At 38.0% G+C, this 27,396-nt stretch overlaps 1 pseudogene; it reads right to left on the reverse strand.

Moving 5' to 3' along the window:
• Positions 1 to 4,907: 4,907 nt before the first annotated feature.
• Positions 4,908 to 27,396, reverse strand: part of LOC130021949 (polyadenylate-binding protein 2-like) — a 79,098-nt pseudogene continuing 56,609 nt past the window's right edge.

Consider the following 27,396-nt stretch of genomic DNA (forward strand, 5'->3'; position numbering starts at 1 on the left):
CATCATGATAAAATATATTTGAGGTGTCTACTAGCTATGTGTAGCTCTTTATAGAGTTGTCTGTACAAGTTTTCTTATTTGACAAGAACTTTGCCCATGAGTTTCATCTTTTTTTGTTGTTAGTCTCTTATTTTCTTCATTTCCTCCATTTTATTTAAATTCTGTGGGTTTACAAAGCTGTTAATAATGATTTGTCACATGCATTAAATATTCCAATATGAATCCTATCTCCACTGTCACCTTCCTTTCACCACCTTCTTCGTTTTCTCAACTACCTCTCAATCCTACCCCCACAGCAGGACCAAAATAAATTTATTTTATATTGCTTGTCACCACAAATGGCTCATGAAATGGTCAAATAATATTCAATCAAGGAAAATTTGTGAAAATTATTGTATCTCTCCATGGGAACATTAATCCTTGTCTGAGAGTTTGCTAAATTGTTGCTAGTTAAGACTTCTGTATTAATGTTTCTGTTAGTCAAGATTAGTTGACTCAGATGTACATTGTCATAAAATCCAATGTGCTCTGACAGGAATGTAGGAACTGTTGAGTCTGGAGATATCTCAAGGCCACCAATGTGGACACCTGCTCCAGAAAATCCAGAATATTTAATTAGGCAGTCTGGCTGGAAGCATGGCAGCAACTGTTGGAGTGTCAATGTAGTTGCTAGACATTGGTAGAGCAGTAACTTCTCACACCCATCTCCTGAGGTTACCCCAGAATTCTCAGCCAAGGCTAGGTATCCAATACATTTTTGCAGCTAGTCGATTTCTTTTGAGCTTTATGTATGAGTCTCTGGATCAGGGTGGGTAGACAAGATTACATGGCCACAGCAGTGGGTCATAGGGTGTCTCAAGAGTTTCATCTTTATATCTAATTTCAGCACTTGGCATCTAATTCCACATTATTATATCAATATTTTATCAATTTCTTTTTATTTTTAATTGCACTTCAAAAATTTTATTGTTATTTATTTAAATCAAATGTTTTAATTTATATCTAGAGTTGGATTTATATTATTTATATATATTTATATAGAGAGATATCTGATACCAGTGGGGTGGTTCTTTTGTGTGTAATCCCTGGGTTGCCTGCAGTTGGTGGAAGCAGACAGGGCAGGGTAGGGTAGGGCTCCTAGTTTAATCCTTTGGTCACCTGTGGTAGGTGGGAGCAGGCAGAGGATCTCTGTTCCCGGGTCTGTTGAGCCTGGAGTTCCGGTTATCTTGTTCCATGGGGTTTCACTCATGCGTGAGTATCGGCCCAAGTGTCCAGAAAGGGTCCTGGAGTGAGGCAGCGGCTGGGTAGTGGAGATAGTGGAGGAACATCTCTTCGATTCCACTGTTCTTCCTGCATTAACATATGCCTCAGAGACTTGGGCCCTACGAAATCAAGATGAGAACACTATCCGGGTCTTCCAAACAGCAATCAAAAGAGCTATGCTTGGAGTATTACGCTTCACTCAAATGAGAGAAAGTATCTGGAGTTCCAACCTCCGTCAACAGTCAAGAATCAGGGACACTGTCTCGTTTGCCAAGGCATCGAAAATCAGATGGGCTGGACACATAATGAGATTTGGAGACAACCGCTGGACTAAAGTTGTTACCAACTGGATTCGACTGGACATCAAAAGATTGCATGGCCACCCACCTATGAGATGGTCAGACTTCTTTGTGAAGAACATGAACAATCGGTTTGAGGCTCTTCGTGTTCCTAGAACGAGCAGATGCCATTGGGCTACTAGCACGCAACAGGGACTAATAGAGACGTTACTGGTGCCCGCTCAAGCAAATGGATGAGTAACATAATGTCAAGTGATATATATACATATATATAGCTGTCAAAACATTTTATCATTATTTCAAACTAGTTTTCAACATTGAAATAATGGGATGGACTCATTTAAATATGTGGGTGTTTAGGCTGCGACTTGGTACTCTCTGTCTCATTATTTATGTGTGTTGATGATTTAGAAATGAAGCTATAGGACCAGAGATATAGAATTCTGGGCTTTCTTGCACACAGCTGACATGGACTTAATAACTGGCGCCCAATATTGCCCCCTAAACTCTGCCAGGAGTAAGACCTGAGTGCAGAGCCAGGAGTAAGCCCTGAGTATCTCAGGAATGGCCAAAAAAAAAAGGGAAAAAAAGAAAATATTAACAGAGTTTACCTTTGCCAAAGCCTGTTTCTCATGCATATATAATATATACTCAGTACCAAGGATATACAAGAAACCTACTACAAAACATGGAGATATCAATATACAAGGTGTCTAAGTAAGGAAAAGTATCATATTTTACTTGGAAACCAATGTTTTACTTTTCCAGTTTTAAAGACCAGGAAAATAAAAATTCTGGAAGTAATTTCTTTCTAAAACCACGTAGTGGCAAATGAGCCAAATTCTGCAAATATAGACAAATAGATCATCAGATAGATCTATTCCCTATAGTGAGATATTATTTTTCCCACATGGAACTAGTGACCTGGAAAATGAAATAAAGTCACAACTCTCAATTAAACAACTTCTCCTCCATGAAGTCTTATTTTCCAATACCAGGACGAAGTTCTTAATTTGTCTAGGAATTCAATGCTCCAGAGATAATTCTATTGGAGTTTTTGAAGAATGATTTGCCAATACAATTTTCAAATTTTGATTGCTTGGTTTACAAAGAAAAGAATACTTGCAGAAAATACTATTCTCATCCTAAAGCCTAATAACCATTTATATATGGTTACCAGTCAAAAAATAGAAACATTGGGATTAAAAGATAGCTCTAAGTATATTGAAATGTTTGCTTTCCTTGAAGGAAACCATGGTTCCATTCTTGAAAAACACATGACCCCCCGAGCATCTAGGAGAACAACCTTCAATTACTGAGCCAGGAGTGACCTCTAATCACTGCCAAGTGTGGGCAAAAAAAAGAAAAGAAAATCAGAAAGTGATAATGATTATAAAGAAGATAGATTTATGATAAATCAATTGAATGAATAATGGTCATAAATAGTTATAAGATTAATTGCTACTGACACCTTTCTTATCCTCCAAATTGAATTGTTTATATGCATGGTACAGTATGTAGTGATATTATCTTTCTTGCAATTACCAGTTAATTATGTATTTTGAAAATAAGTTCAAATTTTACATGACAAGTTTCTCCCTTTAGAAATATACATGACAGGCCAGATGAAATTAATCAACGGTTTCAAGCTGGTCCAAAGGCCTACATTCCTCACCATTAGTAGAGTGGGTGGTTTTGGAATGGGATGTACGTGTGTGTGTTTGTAAATGTATGTATGTCTTTGTGAGACCCTAATTTTGCAACCACAAACTCACTCACCCAGAATCAGAGTGATATTTCAAATATGGTAATTTATTTTACATAGTCCATTAATTATGTTAGTTTCTGCATATATCCAGATGTGCACATAAACATTCATTGGAGAATGTACAATGTTTCTGTTCTAAAATAATTCACAGCAAGGCAAATATAGGCATCCATTCTCCCTGGGGATAAGTGGTCTAACATCAATTTAAATTGATGTGGGCTGAAATTTTAGGCTTCTTTTAAAACTTGACTTTCAGAATGTTAGTCTTACATTGGACCATAGTTCACTCTTCCCAGGGAGTTTTTAATGGGATCCCAATCTCCTAAACACTGTGTAGTACATTCTGCTTTTCACATTACCATTCCTAATATGTCCTCAAAATACCTGGGGTGCTGTGGATTGTTCAACCACAATGCACAAATCTTGTATTATGAAACTGGAAGAATACTTAGAAGCACTGGTGATAAAAATGACAATATATAGTTGTTAACAATTTAATTTTTAAAATCTGAAATGTCTGTTCATTGAAGTGCCTGTAGGCAACTTGACTTCAAATCTTTTATGGTTCTCTTGGCCTTACAGTTTCATCTTCTCTGAGAGTCTTGGAAACAAACTCTGTATAGGATAAGCAATTATAAATTTCAGGAGGTGTCTTTTTCTAGTCTTGTTTCTCTCTTCCTTTTTTTTTTCAAAAACAACTTAATTCATGACACATATTAAAAAAAAATCACACCCTTGGAAATGAGCTAAAAAAATAAACAAAACCCACCTCTCACTTCCCTGTTTCCACTTCCTCCCATTCCCTCCAAATAAGAGGGAAAAAGGCAAAGGAAAAAAAAAACTGAGAAACAAAACAAATAGAAAAAAAGAACTCCCCAGAACCCCCCAAAACAAGGTAGTGCATTTCCCCAGGGGGAAGGGGAATTTACACTGGAGCCGCTGGGACAGAAACCTGCAAAGAAAGACACTCAAAACAGAAAAATAAACACAAAAGGAAACCAAACAGATCACCAAGCAACCTGGAAGGGCAGGGAGCCAGAGAGGGCTGGGGCAGGTGGGAGACCTGGTAAGACAGGAGCAGGCAGGCTGGACTGCCAGAGGGAGGGAGAAGATGGAGGGAAGGTGACAAGCAGAACAGTTTGATGTCCTTCCAGAGCCCTGGGTTAAAAAAAAAAAAAACCCTCCTACCACCCTTGAGCAGCCCCCAAGAGGGAAACCTAGGGAGAAGCTTGCAAAATTGAGACTGTGAATGCCCAGAGGGAAGGAGCAGCCCCTGTCTCACTCCCTGGGCCTTCCCCTACTCCCCAAAGCAGGTCCTAGTTAGTTACGGGATTCTCCCCCTTCCACAGTATATCTTTTTTAAAAAAAATTTTTTTTCCATCAACATCATCTTCTATTTTTTTAATTTTTTAATTTTTATTAGTGAGACACCATGAGGTACAGTTGTAGACTTAACAAATTTTTGTGCTTGGGTTTCAACTATACAATGATCAAATACCCATCCCTCATCTTCTGTTTTTCTTTTTTTTTTTTAATTTTTTTCCCTTCTTTCCTCTTTTTTCCCTACACACTTTTTTTTAGTAAGGGGAATACCCTGATGTCGCTCTAGCCTGGCCCCTGTAGATGCGACCCCGGGGGCCTGGTGTTAAAAGGACTGTAGAGTCGAAAGCAGGAATTGCTGTAGTTGGTGGTCCGGGCTCATGGGAAACCCTGGTCTGTTGTTCTGATCCCTGGTCTGTTGGTTCGTTTTGGGATCACCTTTATTTGTCTTCCTCTAAACAGGGACTCATCTAAGGCCAGGGAAGTCCTCATGGACTCTTTGTCTGATAACTCGATATATGCAAACCCTTTGGGGTGGCCACTAAATTTGTCACAAAGAATGGTGACGCAGTGGACTGAACCACAGTCATGAAAGCGAGCTTCCAGCTCTTCTGCTGTTGCACCATAGTCCACGTTGCCAACATAGATGGGGCAGGCATCAGCTTCCATCTTCTCCTCAATGGACATGATCACTGGGCCAGCATTTCCGGGGGGGGGGGGGGGCGGGCTCCTGTTCATCTGCTTCTCCACCTCATTCTGCAGCTCCTTGAGCTTCTCGGCTTCCTCCTCCATCTCCCGGACTCGAGCTTTGGTGGCTTCCAGCTCCTGGTCCTCAATGGCACCGTCCCCCGGGTCCCCCTAGACCAGTCCCGCTCCTCCTCCTCATTCCTGGCTGCAGGGTGCTGCCGAGCCAGGCCCAGGGCCTGGAGCTCCTGACGGTGTGCAGGGCCGGGGTGGCTCCTCTTGGGGCTCAGGCTCGGGTTGGTTCTCCAGCAGCAGCTCCCCTGGTTCTCTCTTCCTTTATATAACACAGTTTTCATGGGTGTCTTTCAGCTGTAAAAAAATGATCGGTGACAAATGTTCTTACAAATCTAGTGTCAACTATTTAATTTGCTTTGTAAAATTATAATTATTTCTGAATGGAAATGTATTGATTTTTTTTTCTTTTTGGGTCACACCCGGAGATGCATAGGCATTACTACAGGGTCATGCACTCAGGAATTACTTCTCGTGGTGCACAGGAGACCATATGGGATTCTGGGAATCAAACCCGGGTCAGCCACATGCCAGGCAAATGCCTTACCCGCTGTATATTGCTCCATCCCTTGATCCCTTTTTAAGAGAATATATTTATTAAATGCAAAACTGTACATTGGATGACAGTACTAAGCATTTTAAGAAGCAACTTTTGCTTGGTTTTGCACCTCCAACAGGGAGCTTAGGTTTATTGAGTTACTCAACCACAGTGCTCCCAAGGCACACCCAATTCCAGCAGATACTCCCAATTGTTGGTGTTTGTCTTTAACCTTTCTTTTGTGCTCTTTTTACTTTATCTGTTAATCACTTTTATCCCCAAATCAGACCCTGTAATGTGTAAAGTCAAATTTTTCTGAGGGCACTAGATTTTTGTATATGTAACTGAAATAAATATTGCTTTTCTCTTTCCTTTATGTTCTTTTCTCTTTCCTTTATGTCCTTTTTGTATAGACACAGGGAGACAGTTACTGCTATGCTTTTGTAACTTGGAAGTCAATTGCATCAAATAATATTTATTCCTAGGCATCATCATATTTACTTTACTTAAGTCTCAGATGCTCTTACTTCCTAACACACCCCAAAAGGAGTGTCCTGGCAAGTGATTGAATGGACCCAGGCAAGCAATAAGCTACTCTGGCATTGAAAAGGGACAGTTTAAATGCTATCAGAAATATAATAAGAGTATGTCATGGAACAAACTCTGACATCACCCAAAAAACAAGTGATCCTGCTGGGGTTAGGAAAGACTCACCTGGCCTGAAGACTCTAGTCTGGGATCACTGTATTACTGTATCACTGTCATCCCATTGTTCACCAATTTACTGGAGCGGGCACCCAGAATGTCTCCATTTGTCCCAGACCCGAGATTTTTAGCAGCCTCTCCTTATTTGTCTTTCCCAATGCTGCCATATTGGAGGCTCTTTCAGGGTCAGAGGAATGAGACCCTTTTTTGTTACTGTTTTTGGTATATCGAATATGCTACAGGTAGCTTGCCAGGCTCTGCTGTGAGGGTGGGATACTCTCAGTAGTTTGCCGGGCTCTCCAAGAGGCATATGTATATATTTCCCTTTATGATTTGTTGCCAACTGTCTGAACCCCATCAAATATGGTGTGGTAATTATAGAAAATGGATAGGGAGTGTCTTATGATGTGTCACGTGGTCGAAGAATGTGTTCACTCATATGCGAGGCCTACCTAACATAAGAAGAAACATTGTGAACTAGTTTCTGCTAAGTGTTTCAAAGTTCTGTTCAATTCCCCTTTAAAACCAAATTTTAGATATGACATTGCATTTCTTAACCTAAGAGCTCTGAGTAAGGGGGAAGTTGAAAAAACGCTTTTAAATAAGGAAGAACTAGGTATAGAACTTAATTTAACTGGAAGATAATGAAATGCTCTTTTTACAAACTCAGCTTTGTTTTAAAAAATCATCCTTGGCAAGTACTTGAGTAATTGTTGCTATGAATTGTTATTATAAGGTGATTGTGGAGGTTTCTATCTATTCTAAAGGGAAGACTTTCATAAATATAATATTACACCTGAAGTCTAGCATATGTTTTGTTTATCTGAAAATTTATATTTTGTAATTATTGTATAATAAAATTGTGTTTCAAAAAATCAGATTCCAGATAAGACATTAGGAAAACATTTTGAGGTTTAATATATACTTCCCCTCAGTATTATTTTGAAGTTTAATATATACTTTTCCCCTAGCATTACTACACAGTTATTATTTAAAATAGACTTTTAAAAAATTATTTTATTTTATTTTATTTTAATTTTTATTAGTGAGACACCATGAGGTACAGTTGTAGACTTACAAATTTTTGTGCTTGGGTTTCATAAAATAGACTTTTTATAATATATTATGAAGTTTAATTTAATTCAGAAATGTATACTGTATATATTTGATAAGTATATAAATAGATTTAGAAACATAATTTTAATTTTTATTAAAATTTGAACATACTTTATTTTCTTTATTATTGAAATTTGACATTGTGTGACCTTATTTTCTTACCTAAAACACCCCCAAATTCAGTATGCGTTTTATTTTTTAATATAGATATGTGTCAACAGCACAATTTCCATATCTTAACAATACTGGATAGACATATTTGTGTTTTCAGTTTTGTATTATTATTAAAAGTCTGCAAAATAAAAATTTGAGATTTCTACATATAGAATTTGTAAATTTCCAAATGATTATATACTTATAGTCATACATACTTCAGTTCAATACTTTTGTAGATCCCTTTGCATACCATAATTTTAACACTTTGATTCACTGCTTCTCAGGTTTAGTATAGTGTGGTATATAATAGAGACTCATGAATAAATGAATAAATATATCTGTCTGAATAGTTCCCTGACTTCAGCTATTTCTGGTCTTTGTCTTTTAATTTCTATCTGCATATTGGTTTTATTACCAATGTCCTTGATTCACATTTGAGGTTAGATTATTGATATGTTTATGAAATGTAAATACATTTTTCATTACAGAACCTGACTTAGAAATAAAACTTTGTTTGTAGTACTAAATAGGTGGATGTAGATTAACTTGGTAAAGAGAGAACAAAATTCACAAATATAATAAAGAAGAGATGTGTTCGTAGTATAAATTATAGATGTCCTTATCTCTACTCTTACCCACTGAGTTAATACATATTGATTTTAGATTCTTTTCACTTATGTCATCTCTGCCTTCGTTTGTACTCAGAAACTGTGTTGCTGAAATTTTCTATACTCTCCTCTTTCTTACAAGAATAGCTGCATTTCTTCTTGTCCATTATATTTTGTTTGTTTTAATTGCCGAAATTAACCTCCATACTCTCCCAAACAATAAATATAAAATTAGTAATGCTACAGCTTTATATGTACCATGATTTTTATACATAGTGAATTAATGAGAACATTTATCAGTACATTGCATCAAAGTACTATAAACAATTGCCATATTGTTGGCATTGTGTGTTTTCTTAATATGTCACATGAAAGATGATTAAATACTTAATGTCTACAAAAAAACATGTTAATTTAGCTCAGTGAAATATGTAGAAATATATGTAGCCAATGGCATCAATGAAATATGTAGCCAATGGCATCGAATTATTCGCATTATACAAATGAGAAATAATCAAAGGAAAACAAACAACCTAGAAAGCAACTGATAGGTGATATGACAAAGAAACCTGAGAATTTCTGGGAACAGAAAAAATATCTTGCAAAAGGGAAAGAAAAACTACAAAATAGTGTTGAAGTTAGGATTTTTAATAGGCTGGGGGATCCTGGCAAAGGGGCCAATAAGTAGAGACAAAAGTAAAACATTTGAATTAAATGATGCCAGAAGTGAGCATAGACCCTAAAACAGAACTAGAAGTTTAGATCAGACCTATTCCAGGAGAGGCAGATGATGTAGTGATAGAGAACCTCAATAGAGAACCTCAAAAATACCTGAAACCTTGCTTTATTTCATTCCACATTCATGAATATATTTGAAATAATAAACGACTTTATAATATAACTAATTTTCCAAATGCAGCTCTGAATGATAACGAAGGCAAGACTCACAGAGTTCTCCTTTAGCAAATACATATTTTCCACATCTGCCAGTTTGTTCTTCTTTTAAGTCCTCAAGAGTATCTTGAGAACACCCTTGACAGATTATAAAGTTAAACCCTTCACTGTACTAAAACCTTAAGCCTTGCTCTTTTCTTAATGACTTTACTCTGGTACTTACGTTCATGTTCTTTTAATGTTCTCAATTTTAATTTTCTTTTTCAAATAAAACTACTTGACCCTAGTTCTCTAAATTCTCAACTCGTACTTGCCTCCTAAGCACTTGAACTCTAAAATTTACATGTAGTGATTAAACTTTGCCAACATTGTCTCTCTTAATAACAGGTATCTTATTTGTATTCTATATCCTATTTTAAAAATTGTTTTGTGAAAGAATGCATCTATTTTACAGATAAACAAAATAGTCTTTTCTTAGTTTTATTCTGCATCACATTTAAACTTTTGGATATTCCATAATATCCTACAACATTTAAACCTTTGGATATTCCATAATACCCTAAATACAACATTTAAACTTATGGATATTCCATAATACCCTAAATACAAGCATTGTTTATAACTTCCTTTCTGTTGAATCTGGATTCCCCAATAATCACATTTTTGGAACTCAAAATAGAACTTAAAGCTTATTAGGAAATTTAGAAAACCACAACACATATTTACATATAAGTTTGTGCTGTGAAACACTTAATGACATTGAACCAAATAATAATGTATGCACTGATATGCAGACATCTTAAATAAAATAATTCTCAAGTTGGGATTTTCTTACAATTTTAAGAGTATCTAGCTACAAAGTAGCAAAGTCACTTATGATATTACATTTAATCTTAAATTTCATTTGTGATAAGAGACCTGATAAATCAATCATAATAATATAATATTACTTAAACAAGCTATAGTAAACAAGTTATAGTATGCTTTAGATTCCACTATGTTGCTTTAGTCAAATATTATTAAAGTGCGTATGAGCCTGAGAAATATTACTGGGCCTGCTTGAGCAAATCGATGAACAATGGGAGAACAGTGACAGTGACAGTGACCAAGTGGTCTTCAGAATTAGAGAGATAGCACAGAAGTTAAGGTGCTTACCATGAATATAGACAACTCTGGATGGTTAGATGACCCCAGGTAAGGCTGGTTGTGACCCATTCTTCCTCTACCTTCAGCCCTGTCCGCCCCCCAACCCCATTAAAAATTGGTTTTCATACTTTATAATATACTTTGTAAAAAGCAAAATTAATTATACCTCTGTAAGTTTCCATAAATACTTATTACTAGTTTTGAACGTTCTATTTTCCTGCTTTAGTCATCTATGGTTTTTGAATCACTTAGTAGGCATTAGTAGAATCCTTAGATTCACAGACACAGTAGTAAATAGTAAATGTGAAATGTGGAAATAAATGGAAAAGGCAAAAGTCCTCTGCCCTCATAAATCTGACAAAATGGTTCACGGATATATTTTTAATCAAATAATCATAGAAAGATAAATTTCCTCTGAAACAGATTTTTGAAGGAAGTGCATGAATCTGTGAGAATTAAGGATGAAAAAAGATTTCCCTGAGGAAGTGAAGCTCATACTGAGATATGAACTTGCAGTAGGATAGATGTGTGAGGAATGATATGGAAAAATGGAACGGGAAAATTAAGAAAATTAAGGACCAATGGAGAAGGAACAGCATAGGAGACAGTAATGTGTCTAAATAAAACTAAAATAATTTTTTTAGAATTCACTTAGTGAAAACCAAGTGAGGTGAAGGTAGTAGAGAAAGGGGCAGAAATTCTTGCTGAATTCAATTTAAAAACATCATAATAATGCTTGTCACACACTGTCCTCCTATTTTTCATCGATTTACTCGAGGGGGCCCAGTAACATCTCCATTTTTGAGACTTGTTGTTACTGTGTTTGGCATATTGAATGCGTCACCGGAAGCTTGCCAGGCTTTGTGGGATACTCTTGGTAGCTTGCTGGGCTCTCCCAGAGGGGCAGAGGAATCGAACCTGGATCTGCTGGGCTGGCTGCATACAAGGCTCTACCACTGTGCTATCTCGCCTAAGACAAAGAAATTGTTCCACAGATATTTCAGGTATAAATAAAACTCAAAAGATTCGGATGTGTGTGCAAAGACGAAGAAACAATTGCTCAGAATTTCTAACAAGGTGGACATTTGAAAGATAGGAAAACAGGAAGAAAATGGCTACACATTTAAATGAAGGAAGAGCAACAACAAAAGGGCTTCACTATTGTGCAAACCAAAGGAAGAAATGTCAAGAAAGTTTACTGCTTTTCAGTTTCCATACAAACAGAATGTTCATGATAGAACTGTTGCCAGATTTGAGGAACAAAGTATTACTGCTTTAACTCAACAGTGCTTTTCAGTGAATAAGCAGTGAGTCAGTAAAACCAACACTTTATTCCTTAATACACCTTAAAGTGAATAAATCTGAAGCTTTTACTGTCAGTATTTGTTGGTTTTCCCGTTTATTCAGATGCCTTTATCATAGATGCTTGTATAAAATAGGTAAACTCATTTTTTAATAAGATTGATACTTTTATTTGAAAATCCAATCTGAAGTTTCCTAATCAGAAGATCAACTTCAGAAAAAAAATGCTGGTTTAGAGAGAGAACTCTGTTTTTTTATTGTGATACTCTTCATTGTGGTTTAGGAAACATATAGTGATGTGCACAGTTATTGAACCTTCATCAAAGTGCCCAAATCAATCCACCACTGTTCTGATGTAGGTTTTGGTCCATCTCTCTCTTTGTTCATTCCCCCAATTCCATTGCTTGGTGATTTGATATTCTCTGTTCTCTTGCTGTATTTCTCTATAGACCACAGATGAGTGACATTATTTGGTGTTTGTCCGTCCTCTGACTTTCACATAACATAATACCCTCCAGTTCTACCTATTACCACAATTACATGGTTTATTTCCTTTTTCTTATAGTTCCATAGTATTCTGCTGTGCAGTTATGCCGCAACTTGTTTGTTTGACTTTTTGATTGTTTGTTTGGTCCATATCAAGGGATGGTCAGGGGTTATTCCTCCTGGCACTACAACTCAGGAACTACTTTTAGTAATATTCAGAAGACTATATGGAATTCCAGGATTTGAACCTAGTTAGGCAGAATGAATAGGAAGTATATTAACTGTCTCTCCAGCCCTGTTTTGCTTTTTCCTTTGGGTTGGGGCTAGGGGTGGAGGTTCTTGGCACATCTGGTAGTTCGAAGGGTATACACCTGAGACTGTCTCAGAGATCACTCTGTTGGGACTCTGGAGACCATTAGAGGAGTCAAGGATTGAACCTGGGTTAGCCACATGCAAGCGAAGCACTCTACCAGCTGTATTAACGCTTGTGCCCCTATACCATTTCCTGACTAATGTTCTGAGCATTGCAATGAACATGGGTGCAAATATCTTTTCATATTATCTTTGTGTTCTTGATGTAGATGACAAGTAGTAAAATTGCAGTCTAATGAAATCTCTATTTTTTGTTTAATTGCCATGAGCTAGTTACAAAATGTTCATGTTTGAGTTTCAGTCATACACTGATCAAACACGCATCCCTCCACCAGTGTACATTTTCCACCAGCAATGTCCCCAGTATCCCTCCCCCACACCATGTCCCATCCCTCCCTCTGCCTCTTTGCCTGATAATTTCCCTCTTACCCTCTCTCTGCTTATGCATATTATGGTTTCAATCACAAATCACAAATCATCCTGTTATTCGTCGATTGCCTCGAGCAGGCCCCAGTAACGTCTCCTTCATCCTAGCCCTGAGATTATATTCAAGGCTCTTTAGGAGAATGAGACCCATCATTGTTACTGGTATTTGGCACATTGGGTACGCCACGGGTAGTTTGCCAGACTCTGCCATGTGGGCAGGCTACATTCGGTAGCCTGCCAGTTTGTCCAAAGTAGGAATGAAATAATATTATGGTTTACAATACAGATAATGAGAGGCCATCATATTTGGTCCTTTATATATTTTCAGCACACATCTCCCATCTCAAGCAATCCCTCCAACCATATTGACTTAGTGATCCCTTCTCTATCCCAGCTGCCTTCTTTCTCAGCTCATAAGGCAGATTTACAACCATGAAGCAATCTTCCTGGCCCTCGTCTCTACTGCCCTTGGGTGTTAGTCTCATACTATGAGATTTTATATTCCACAAATGAGTGCAGTCATTCTATGTCTGTCCCTCTCTTTCTGACTCATTTCACTTAGCATGATATTCTCCATGACCATCCACTTATAAGTAAATTTCATGACTTCATCTTTTCTAACAGCTGCATAGTATTCCATTATGTAGCTGTACAAAATTTCTTTAACCAAACATCTCTTCTAGGGCATTTGCGTTTTTTCTGGCTATTGTGACCAGTGCTTCAATGAACATACAGGTGCAGGTGCCATTGCTATTGTTACTGATCTGAGAAATAAGTAACTGTTTTTCATAGAGGCTGAGCAAGAGATCATTCTTACCAACAGTGAATGTTGATTTTTTTTATCATCTCCCAATGAACACTCCCAATATCAAAAATTGGTTGACCCCAATTTTTTTATATATGCCATTCTCACTGGACTAAGATAATACAAGTTGTTTTGACTTGTATTTCCTTAACAAGTAGCAATGGACACTCTTTCATATGCCCACTTTACTATCCAGAGTTAATTGAAGTTCTGGTCCAACACTCGTAGTTCTACTGTTTGAAGTTTGACAAGTGGTCTGCAAAACCTACCCATTGCCCCACCGGTCCAGAAGCACACTTTCAGGCTTTTTCTAATCAACGACATTAGATCTCAGTAACCAAATCTACTACTACCACTCAATGAAGGATAAACCACATGCTGAGTCACAAACAAGATTAATTAAAACCAACAAGATAGAAATCATATCAAATGTCCTCTCAAAATCACAATGCTTTAACTGTGAAAATTAACCACAAAAACTGGGGTAAATTTAAACATCTGGAACCTGTATAACACACGACTAACACCACTGGATCAAAGAGAAAATTAAAGAAAGAAAAACTTTCTGGATAAGTGTGAAAAAAAAGGTATTAGAATTTATGGGACTGAGCAAAAGCAAGTTCATAGAACAACATGTTTTCATCAGGGCACAAATAAATTACCTAATCTCATACTTTAAGAAACTCGAAAAAGAACAACAAAGAAAATCCAAAGTAAGTATGAGGAAGGAACAATAAAAATCTAAGCACGAATTAATATGCACAGATCTCTTTTGCATTCTCATTAGTTAACCTGATTTAGAAATACAAGACATTGTTTAAATTATCCCATTTATTGTCATGTAAATAAAACTCAAATATTTAGGAATCATTCCAACAAAGGAGGCTAAGAAAAAAAAAACCTATTTAATGAAAGTTATAATTCACTTCTGAAAGTATAAAAGAAGACACAAAGAAATGGAAAATAGTCCTTGGTCATGAATTCAATAGAGAGATATTGTTAAAATGACCATCTGTCTCTAGTCAACAAAACTATGCACTTTGTAGCCAAAGATGCATAAAAGAGATGATGCATAATCTTAATTGGGTCTTAGTGGTGTATTTTTAGAAAAAAGTTTAAAATGGAAATTGTAGAAACACTACCGTGGGTAAGGTGCTGACCTTTCATACAGGTGATGCAGACTGAATCCCTGGTACCACATATAGGCCCTCAGGCCAGTAGGATGATCTTGAGTGCAGAGCCAGAAGTAAGCCCTGAGCGTAGGCAGGTGTGTCCCCAAAAATGAACAAGAAAAGTTGAAATGAAAGCTGTCTTAAAAGAGAATATATATATATATAATATATATTATGTGATATATATATACAAGCTAAATACATATGTCCTATATATTCTTGCTATTTATACACTGGTATATACATATATATATGTTTTGTGTGTATTTATGTACCCATATGAACACAGATTTAAATAGAAATTTATAAAATTATCTCCTATTTACCAAAAGCAAATATATCAAATATTTACTTAAATTATCTGATGAGTGTAAATCAATTTAAAAATTAGAACTTTTTGAAAAAAGTTTTGATCTATCAAAGCCATCACAGGGTGATAGCTCAAATAATGAAGTATAATCCTAATATATAAAGGGACCTGAGTTTGATCACAGTACCCCACGTTCCCCCCTCACAGCACTGCCAGATAGATCTTGGCAACTGAGCAATGTTAGATCAAGTAGGGCTGTTTCCCCTGTGCAAGCAGGGAATGTTCAGGTATGATGAATAGCAGACTGGCACTTCCTGCCCTCTGCACAGACTGGTTGGCTTGACATTTTTTAAAAACTGTCAGAGTAATAGTATAATGAGGAGAACACTGGTATTGCATGTAGCTGACCAGGATTTTATTCCTGAAACCCCATACGGTTCCCAAGTTGGCCTCAGGAGTAATCTCAGGAGCACCCAGCCAGGAGTAAGTCCTGAGCACAGCCACTTGTGACCTAAACACTACAATAAATAAATATATGAATAAGTAAATAAATTAATAAAAAGGTTTTGTCCTGCATTTTTCTTTTTATGAAGCATAATAATTAGGACCTTAAAATATATACTTCTTGCAAAATTCTTCTTTTAATTAGGGCAACTAAGTCTCACTGTTATGTGATTTTGGAAAGCAATTTTTCCTTAAAATATTAAGGTTAGGTAGAAGGCAATGTAACTATACAATTCTAAAAGATGAGAATAGTGTATGCATTGGTGTATTAGAACCAGACTAGGCAAAGGCATAACTGGTACAATTCATAATGATAATATTGAAAGGAATAAAAATGTATTTCTTAGAAAGCAAAATTTTGTTGATTTTTGTTGGTAATAGAGACTGCGTCCTGTAGTACTTGGATTGTTAGCGGAGAGACAGGCCTCATTGTTCCAAGGATAAAACTTGAGGCCTCCCTATCAGGTGAACTATATATCTGGCCCCAGCATATGGTACTTTCAAAGGTGAATTTGCGGAAAGTGTGCAATAAAAGATAAAAATAGGTACAGATCTGTATCACCTAGTGTTTGAGATGAGAAAAAAATAATAACAATACTTTTTAGTTCTAGAGACATAAATTTGGCCAATATATTGCAATAAAATTCCATCTAATATAATTAAAATAATATTATCAATATGCAGGGATTACCAGGCTGAATGTATCAATTATAAATTCTTAACTTTAGACAAAAATAAATAAAAGCGAATGCATTTCTCTCAAAAGTTAACTGCATCTAACATTGTCAAGCTAGGCAAAGCACCACCTTACAAGAGTAACATTCAAGTTGATAAATATAATATTTTCTCTCACAAGTGGAATCATGTCACTATAACTCAAGGATACTGATGAAGAAGTAATGGCTAAAGTGAATTTTTTGACAACTGGCAATATAGCCATATCATATAGATCATTCCTGTTTATGTTTTGTCAAAGAATCTTAAATTTTTTTCCTATCTAAAATTTCACAAACACAAATAATAGATATCTTTCCATATTCTCTGCAATAACATTTGCAATAAATTTAATTTATAATACTGTACCAAGGATCTAGTGCTATACTGTCATTGAGATTATTGAAATGATAGTTCTGCTAGATAATCTATCAATCCAAATGGTATAACTTGGGCCAATCTCGTCTATATTAAAATTACCTTCCCTGTAAGAAACCTATAATTCTTTTCCTTTCTTTCACAATTTTTCCTCTACTTTGAGTTTTCTGAATAATTGCTTTTCTTCTGATCAAAAACAAATTCTAGCATACCAGATGCACAGTCATTGATCACTATAAGTACTGATATATGAATAAAATATGTTTATGTTCAAAACTAAAACTGACATCTTTGTAATAAGACCTCATATACAATCTAGCACATTACTGTCTTTCTACTTCAGGTGGAAGATACCTCGGGCTTTATAAAAGTCAAGTTTAACTTAATAATATGCTGATACTTTTTTCTGTCATTCTCTTATTGTACTCCTTATATATTTTGATTTGTTAATATTATACATCAAAGGAATATAAATGCATGCACATGTAATTAATTAGTACAGTGAAACAGAGTGCAAAAGATGATAAAATTTCACAGATCTCTGGTGCAATCGGAAAGAATACTGTGAGAAAATTTTGTCTAGAATGACTAAGATTAAAATAATGCATTCTGTTTTAAGATTATCCTCTAGTATAATTTAAAATGGTGGTTTGCTTTCACTTTGGAGCCTAGATAACCACCTTGTTTTCCTCAACAAGGGTTTCATTTGTGTTGAATTTTACAAAGTATTAGTACATTGTCTGGAAAAACATCTCTAAGACCTGGGACGCAGGTTTGATCACCAGTACTGCAGAGTTGCATTGTCACTGGAGTACAGCCAGGCTCAGTACCTACTGGCAACCCAGTGTGGCAACCCATGAACAATACTGGGACCCCAAAGCTGAACAAGCAAACAGAAAGACAACATGAAAAGAAATCCCTAAATGAAATAGTTGCAACACTCTATCAGATGCCTGGGTTTTGTAGACTGAATCTACTAATTTTTTTTTATCCCCTTTGTTTTATGATTGCTCAGGAGTTAGTCCTAGCTCTGTGTTTAGGAATCAATCCTGACAGTGCTTGGACAGTGCTAGGTGCTTCTGGGGTCCACTCTCGTTGGCTGTGTGCCAGGCAGGAGCCCTCCCTGCTGTGCTGTCTCTCCAGCCACCAAATTTATTGATTTTTCTTAACTATTTGGTAATCAAAGTCCTTGAAGGTAGAAATTCTAGTTCAAGTCCCTAATGTCCATTGATTATTCACTGACAGTGGAAAGATGAAACCTTTTTATTTTTTTCCTTTATGGAAGGAAATACTGTTCCTTTGGGGGGGATAATACCTAAAAAGATTGAAAATGAAAACTAAAACAAAATGTAGTTTTCAATGAAAATCAGGCTTCAAACTATACCTGGATTTTAAAAAGTAAATAAATACAGTACCCTGGCTAACAAAATCAATCAACATTAAACTTTTTTTTTATTTTAAAAACTGAACAAGCAGGCCTAAAGCAGGTATGGGCATTTGCCTTGCACGCGACCGACCTGGGTTCGATTTCTTCGTCCCTCTCAGAGAGCCCGGCATGCTACTGAGAGTATCTCGCCTGCAGGGCAGAGCCTGGCAACAAGCGTCATGATGGAGACGTTACTGGGGCCCGCTCAAGCAAATCGATGAACAACGGGACAAGAGTAACAGTAAAAGTAACAGAACAAGCAAACAATGGTATACATTTAGTGGTGCCAGTTATGGAAATTATATGAGGAGGGCTTGAGCTATAGTACAGGAATTAAGGTGCTTCTCTTTCATGCAGCTGATTCTGGTTCCAGTCTTGTATACCAAATATAGTCCCATGAGCACTGCAAGGTGTGATTCCTGATCAAATATTCAGGAATAGTCTCTGAATTCTGCCACTTGTAATCCTCCTCCCTATTCCTCTCCCCTCAATATGAAGAAACATAAGATCTTAATAATTTGAATTTTGGGGTCAGTTTATCTCACTTTTCAGACAAGGTATCAAAGATGAACAGCAAAGGAATTAAAAGGTTCTTTTAAATTAATTTTAATTTGAACAATTTAGACTGGCCTAATTCTATGGTTTTTTGCTAGTTTGTTTGCTTTTTTCCAAATAGAATCAGAAATATTAAACAGATGGAGACCTTCCTTGAAAACTCTGCATAAACAGAACCAGATCAGACCAAAAAAAAAGGACAAATCTTGCTTATTTTTTATGATTAGGTTGATCTAAGTTTTTTCTTTAAATTTATGCTTCTGGATATCATAAGCCAGCTTTGAACTATTTCCAAATGTTGGTTTGATTAAACCACTGATTAATTTCCCTAGTATTTAAGAACATTCTAATATTAGAATCTGTTACTGAGAAGATTCAACAGTAACTACCTTCTCATTGTATAAGATGCTTTGTAACAATACAGTACTCTGGACATTTTACACATTGATCAGAAAAACGTGCACACATTTTTAACTAATTACTACTTGTTGCTTCTTTGGTAATATTTTTTTCTATTTCTCATAGTCTAACATAAATCAATCATATTAGATGAGTACAAAATATCTGTTACTCTCTATTGTGTAGAAATGTCATTTCATTTATTTATTAGATACTAAAACCACAGTCGAATTTATGAAACAATGAGCAAAAGCCAAGTTAGAGAATAAATCAAAAATGTGGTCATGAACATTAGTGTTTTAGCTTCTTTTTCTTTTTCTTATCCCTGCGGTGATTTTAACTAAACCCAGTTTTCATGCATGGAAGGCATGGCTTTACCATTGAGTGTATGTACATTGGGTGCATAATTATCAGTGTTTTAGCAAAGACATTGATTCCAAATTGATATTTACAATTTCATTTAAAAGAAGATCATCCGATTTGTAGAAATCAGATTCCTGAAACCCTACAAAAATATATGAATGAATGACTACATAGCATGAAAATCTTATTTTTACATTGAAAAATAGTATGGCAATTTGCCTTTTTTCTTGTAAAGTTCTATGAACTTTGAGACAAGCATCTATTTGCGGAAACACCTAAAATTTCAAACTCACATAATCAATTGATCACTTGACATTCCATTACTCATCAATTTGCTCAAGCGGGGGCCAGTAACTTCTCCATTCATCCCTGTCACGTGCTAGTGTAGCCCAATGGTGTCTGCTCGCTCCAGGAACATAAAGAGCCTCAAACCGTTCATTCAGGGTCTTGATGAAGAAGTCTGACCATCTTGTCCGTGGGTGGCCACGCGATCTTTTGATGTCCCGTGGAATCCAGTCGGTAACGGCTCTAGCCCAGTGGTCATCTCCAAATCGCATTATGTGTTCAGCTCAGATGATTTTCGACACCTTGGCAAATGAGACAGCGTCCCAGATTCTTGATTATTGACGGGTGTCAGAACTCCGGATTCTTTCTCTCATTTGAGTGAAACGTGATACTCCAAGCATAGCTCTTTTGATTCCTCTTTGGGAGACCCAAATAGTGTTCTCATCCTGTTTGCTTAGGACCCAGATCTCTAAGGCATATGTTAATGCAGGAAGAACAGTGGAATCAAAGAGATGTGTTCAGAGCCAGAGGTTGTTCATCCTCTTAGCTATTTCTTCTATGCTCTTGAAGGCATTCTACGCTGCTCTCCTCCTCCTGTGCAACTCAGGTGTCAGGTTATTTGTCATGTTGAGTTCTCTACCTAGGTACACATAACTACTTCATTCGGAAATGTTCATCCTATTGAGAGCAAAAGGATCATGAGAATCGAGTGCGTTTCTCATGAACATTGTCTTCGTGAGATTAATCTGCAGTCCAACCTTTCCACCATCATGATTGAGGTCAGCCAGCATTTGTGCTGTTTGGCAAATGTTTGGTGTTATTTGAATGATGTCATCAGCAAAGCAAAGATGGTGTAATTGCTGACCATCTAACTTTACTCCCATTCCTTACCATTCCAATCATAGCATGATGTTCTTGAGGATGGCACTGAAGACTTTCATGAAATGGTATCACCCTGCTGAAACCTACGCTTTATTGAGCTTAAACAAAACTTATTCTTGCCAAAAAGCTCCATGTCTAAAAGTGTCTGGATCTTTTTTTTTTAATTTTTATTAGTTAAACACCATGAGGTACAGTTGTAGACTTACCAATTTTTATGCTTCGGTTTCAGTTATACAAGGATAGAGTACCCATGCCTCCACCAGTGCCCATTCTCCAACACCAATGGTCTCAGTATCCCTCCCACCCACTCCCATCCCCCATTTCACCCTGCCTCGGTGGCAGGGCATTCCTTTTTGTTCTCTCTCTCCTTTTGGGTGCTGTGGTTTGCAAAAGAGGCATTGAGTGGCAATCGTATTCAGTTTATAGTCTACTTTCAGCATGCATCTCCCATTCTGGGAGGATCCTTTCAACACCCTTTATTTGGTGTTCCCTGATGATCACTTCCTTATAGAATGGTGAGATCCTGGTAGTGAATCCATAATACAGATAACGGGTGATCCTGGTGTATTGAATTTGAATGTCCTGTTTGGCTAGGGCTTCAATTACTTCTTCAGTCTCAACAGAATCAAAGACCTTCTTTAAATCTATGAATGTTAGAGCAGCATCTTGAAGTCCCAAGAAATCTCAATGAGCTTGGTTACCATGTGGATATGCTCAATCATGCTGAATCCTTTTCACAACCTGGCTTGCTCGCATGGTTGTCCTTCATCTAATGTTCTGCCAATTCTATTCCGGATGACTTGAGTCAACAACTTGTAGACGACAGACAACAGACAGATCGGGTGATAGTTTATAATGTCGTGGATGTCTCCATTCTTGAAGAGTAGAAAGGTCCTGCTGGTTTTCCATTGGGACCGGAATCTTACATTCAGACAGGTACTGTGTGAAGAGCTGAGCCAGTGTATTGATGAGTACCCACAGCAGATTCTTCACATGTGCAGGTCTGATCTTGTCTGGGCTGTGTTCTCTTCAATTCTTTACTAACGAAATGGCATGTTGGATTTCGAAGGGAGAACTTTGGGAACAACATATCCATTATACGGAATTTGGTATGTGGGCAGGTGGATGTGTCTATCGAAGAGATCCAAGTAGCAGTCATGGATAATCTCCATCGCCCTTCTGGAAGATGTGATAGATCTATCAGGACATCGAAGGTCAGTAATCTTTGTAGTTGGCAAAGGACAGGCGGGCATTGTGAATGCTTTTCCCTCATAGGTCAGCACTACTGCTCTTCTTTCTTTGAGGTCTTCCTTTATCACTTCTCTGCACTTCTTTGCAATTTCAAACATTCACTTGTGGTTGCCTGAGACTCGTGCTCAGCCACATTGGTGAATGAGCTCGAGAGTTTCTGAAAGGAGGCATCTTTTTGTGGCTTTCTCTCAGTGTTCCTTGCACAATCATGGAGGTGCTGAACCAGTCGATCATATTCTGCATCTATTTTGTCAACGACGGCATCTTCCCATGTTTCCGCAATAGTGCCAAAGAGCTCCTAGTTGGTGGTCGTTTTGGGAGTTCTCTTCTTAAACTTTGCAGTCCTTTCACTCCACTTCGTGAAGCATAATTTTGCACAAAGGAGATGGTGCTCTGATTCCATTTGAAATTTGGGGACAACAGCAACATTGGTAAGGCAATACCATCAATTAAATATGATGTGGTCAATTTCATTGTGAAACTGTCCACTGTGAGACTCCCATGTCTAACATTTAGATTAAGCCTTCTGGAACTGTGAATTTCCATGGATGGTCTTGGTCAACATGATGAACTCAGACAGTCTCTCACCCTGTTTGTTCCATTCTAGGCCATAGGGCCCGATGTCTAGTTCTTCAGCGAACTTCTCGGTCCTATCTTGGCATTAAAATCCCTGTCAATGATCTTATAGAAGGTGTGGTCTTCCTTATAGAACTTCTCCAGGTCCATGTAGAACTTGTCAATTTCTCCTTCATCATAGTTGGATGTTATTGTGTAGACAACGAAGATAGAAAATGCTGGCAGTGAGCCACATCTATTCAAGTGTAATTGTCTGATTCGGGTTGTTAGGCATTTGAATGAATCAATGCCCATGACCAAGTTTGTGTTGACAAGGACACCGACACCACTGATTCCTCTTTTATCGCCTGTTCCAAGGAACAGTTCTTCTACAGTGTTGAAAATGGCATGATGTGATCAATGCCTTCTCATCTCAGTCAGACCAATGATGTCATACTTGATCTTCTGTACTTGCACCATCAGGTCCTCGATGGATGCTTTTGATGCCAGCATATATGCATTGAAAGTACAGAGAGTCATTTTAGTCTTTCTTTGGTTTTGGCAGCCTAGTCCCTCTCTGAGATTTTATCAGCCTCTCTTTTGTCATCCTTCTTAATGCCACCATATTGGGGGCTCTTTCACAGTCGGAGGAATGAGACCCATTGTATTTACTGGTTTTGGCATGTCAAATACACCATGGATAGCTTGCCAGGCTCTGCCGGGCAGGATACTCTTGGTAGCTTGGGGGGTTCTTTGAGAGGGAGAGAGGCTTTTAGTGCGGCTTCTAATGTCCTTGTAGATGTTCCCATAGTTCAAACCATATTTGAACCCCATCAAATATGGTGCAATAGTAATGGAAGATGGGTAGTAAGTATCTTATGATGTGTTGTGTGGCTACTTTGTGGCTGCACGGTCCAGAAAGCATCCTGGAGCATAGCAGCAGCTGGGTAGTGGACATAGTGGGGGTCTACCAGTGAGGTATTTGTCTGGTACTGGTACAGTGGGTCTTCTGTATGTAATCCCTGTGTCACTGGCTGTTGGTGGAAGCAGACAGGGCAGGGTAGGGTGGGGCTCCTGGTTTTAATCCCTTGGTCACCTGTAGTTGGTGGGAGGGGGCAGAGGATCTCTGTTTCCGAGTCCGTTGAGCTTGGAGTCCAAGGTCTCAGAGTTCTGCTTACTTGGTTCTGTGGGGCTTCACTCGAGCGAGTGTGAGTCTCAGCCCGAGCGTCCAAGAGGCGTCCTGGAGCTGGCGGCTGCTGGGTAGTGGAGGTAGTGGAGGCGTTCAAACTCAACACATCAGGATCCTCCGTAAACTTTATTACGGATTCACTATCAGGATCTTACCATTCTACATAAAAGTTATCATCCATATCAAGAGAGGCGGTCAGCAGGGTGATACCATTTCATCGAAACTCTTCAGTGCCACCTTTGAGAACGTCATGTGATGACTGGAATGGGAAGGAATGGGAGTGAGATAGATGGTCAGCAACTGCACCACCTCCACTTTGTTGATGTTATCATTCTAGTAACAACAAACATTAGCCAAGTGGTACAAATGCTGAATGACTTTGACCATGAGTGTGGAAAGGGTGGACTACAGATGAACCGCATGAAGACAATGTTTATTAGAAACAGTCTCATTCCTGTTGTTCCATTCACTCTCAATGGAACGACCATCTCCGAATGCAACAGTTATGTGTACCTAGGTCGAGAAGTTAACATGGATGAATGACCTGGCACCTGAGTTGAACAGATGAAAGAGAGTGGCTTGGAACACCTTCAAGAGCATCAAAGAAATAGCTAAGAGGACAAAGAAGCTCCAGCTCTGGGTACATCTCTTTGATTCTACTGTTCTTCCTGCATTAACATACGCCTCAGAGACCTGGACCCTAAGAAAATGGGATGAGAATTCTATTCGGTCTCTCAAAGAGGAATCGAAAGAGCTATGCTTGGAGTATCATGCTTCACTGAATTGAGAGAAAGAATTCAGAGTTCCGACCTCTGTTGACAATCAAGACTCAGGGACACTGTCTCATTTGCCAATGTGTAGAAAATTAGATGGGCTGGACACGTAATGAGATTTGGAGATGACCGCTGGACTAGAGCCATTACCGACTGGATCCCACGGGATGTCAAAAGATTGCGTGGCCGCCCACCTACCAGATGGTCAGACTTCTTCATCAAGACCCTGAACGATCAGTTTGAGGCTCTTTCTGCTCCTAGAATGAGCAGATGCTATTGGTCTACACTAGCACGCGACGGGATAAATAGAGACGTTAATCGATGAGTAACAGGATTTCAAGTGATCAAGTGACCTGGTTCTGTGGGGCTTCACTCAAGCATGAGGCTTGGCCCGTATAGTCCAGAAAGTGGCCTGGAGCATGGAGGTGGCTGGGTAGTGGAGTTAGTAGAGATAGGTCAATAGGTTATTTATCTGGCTCCGGCAGGGTGGGTTTTCAATCACATCAGAAGATAGACAATTGGCAACTACACCACCTCCACTTTGCTGATGACATCGTGATAATAACACGATGTCATCATTAGCCAAGCAGCACAAATGCTGGCTGACTTCAGCTGTGATTGTGGAAAGGTCAGACTGCAGCTTCATCTTAAAAAGACAATGTTCATGAGAAACAGACTTCTACCTGTTGCTCCATTTGCTCTCAATGGAATGAACATCTCCAAATGCAGCAGTTATGAATAACCTGGCACCTGAGCTGCTCAGGGGGAAGAGAGTGGCATAGAATGCATTCAAGAGCATTGAAGAAATAGCTAAGAGGACGAAGAACCTTCAACCCTGGGCACATCTCTTCGACTCCACTGTTCTTCCTGCACTAACATATGCCTCAGAGACCTGGGCCCTATGAAAATAGGATGAGAATGCTAATGTCTCCCAAAGAGGAATTGAAAGAGCTATGCTTGGAGTATTACGCCTCACACAAGTGAGAGAAGGAATCGAGAGTTCTGACCTCTGTTGAGAATCAGGGACTCTGTCTCATTTGCCAAAGTGTTGAAAATCAAATGCGGTGGACACATAATGCAATTTGAAGACAACTGCTGGACTAGAGCTATTACTAATTGAATTCCACAGGACGTCAAAAGAACTCATGACCGCCCACCTATGAGATGGTCAGACTTCTTCATCAAGACCCTGAATGAACGGTTTGAGGCTCTTTGTGTTCCTGGAGTGAGCAGACGCCATTGGGCTATACTAGCACATGACAGGGACAAATGGAGACGTTACTAGAACTCCCTTGAGCAAATCAATTTGTAATGGGATATCAAGTGATCAAGTGAAATGATCATAATATCTTACTTTTCAGTATTTTTTTCAAAAATCATATGCGTGCATACATACCCACATATCTACACAATTTCTATAGAGTGCATCAAGATGATTGTCAAAATAAGGTAAAGCAAGATTTCTTCTACTCAATCATTCAATCATGCCTGGAAAATTACTTTCAAAAAGGTGAAAAATAGTTTTAAATGGAAAAGTGAGCAAGGTTTGGAAAGAAAGTCTGTACTTTTTATTCTGAATATGAAGCTGACACCTGTTTTATTCATTTATTTATTTCACTATGGTGTGTGTGCTTTTTAACTGAACACATACATTTTCTTTTAAAACCAAAGACAAAAATTTGTTTCTAAAATCTTATGACTAACTCAATGTGATTATATATACATTATAATATATATTTTTCTTGGCTTTTATGGAATTTTCTTACTAATTATTACCACTTCATATTTTGCTCGAAACTCTGCAAGTGTTCCACATAGAAAATGTAAATGCAGACTATTATTCCTAACAAAAAGGATTCATATATTAGGGCCTAAATTTATGTACTCAATAAAACTTCTAAGTTTAAAGTCTATATTTAAAAACCTACCTTGAAATATATTGAGTTAAATTATTAACTTCTGTTTTACTCCCTTATGATCTGCAATTTAGGAGGTATGTTGATGATTCTAAATCTTAATTTTTTTTTCTTTTTGGATCACACCCAGCGACGCAATTCACTGCGGTTACTCAGGAATTACTCCCTGCAGTGGTGAGGGGCCATATGGGATGGTGGGAATCAAACCTGGGTCAGTCATGTACAAAGCAAACGCCCTACCCTCTGTACTACTACTCCATCCCCTGTTTGTTTGTTTTGAGAGCAATACTCACCAGTGTTCAGGACTTGTTCCTGGCTCTGCACTCAGAAATCGCTCCTGGGGATGCTGAGTGGACCAAATAGGAGGCTGGTTGACAGTAAATATAAAAATAATGTCTGAAGGGACTCTTTGAGAAGTTATGAGAGGAATTATGCTCTATTCAGTGCTTTCTATTAACCTTAGGTTGTATGTTTTCATGAGGACTGAAAAATTTGAATATATAACCAGAAGAGTGAGCTACATTAAAAGTATCTGTAAAGGTAAAGGTAAAGGCCCTCCCGTTGATCGTCGATTTGCTCGAGCAGGCCCAGTAACGTCTCCATTGGAGACTTTGTTGTTACTGTGTCTGGCATATCGAATACTCTAGGTAGCTTGCCGGGCTCTCCGAGAGGGGCGGAGGAATCGAACTCAGGTCGGCCATGTTGGCCGCTTGTAAGGCGAACGCCCTACCCGCTGTGCTATCGCTCCAGCCCAAGTATCTGTA

This window comes from Sorex fumeus, unplaced genomic scaffold, assembly GCF_029834395.1.
Source record: "Sorex fumeus unplaced genomic scaffold, SorFum_2.1 ptg000002l, whole genome shotgun sequence".
Lineage (NCBI taxonomy): Eukaryota > Metazoa > Chordata > Mammalia > Eulipotyphla > Soricidae > Sorex > Sorex fumeus.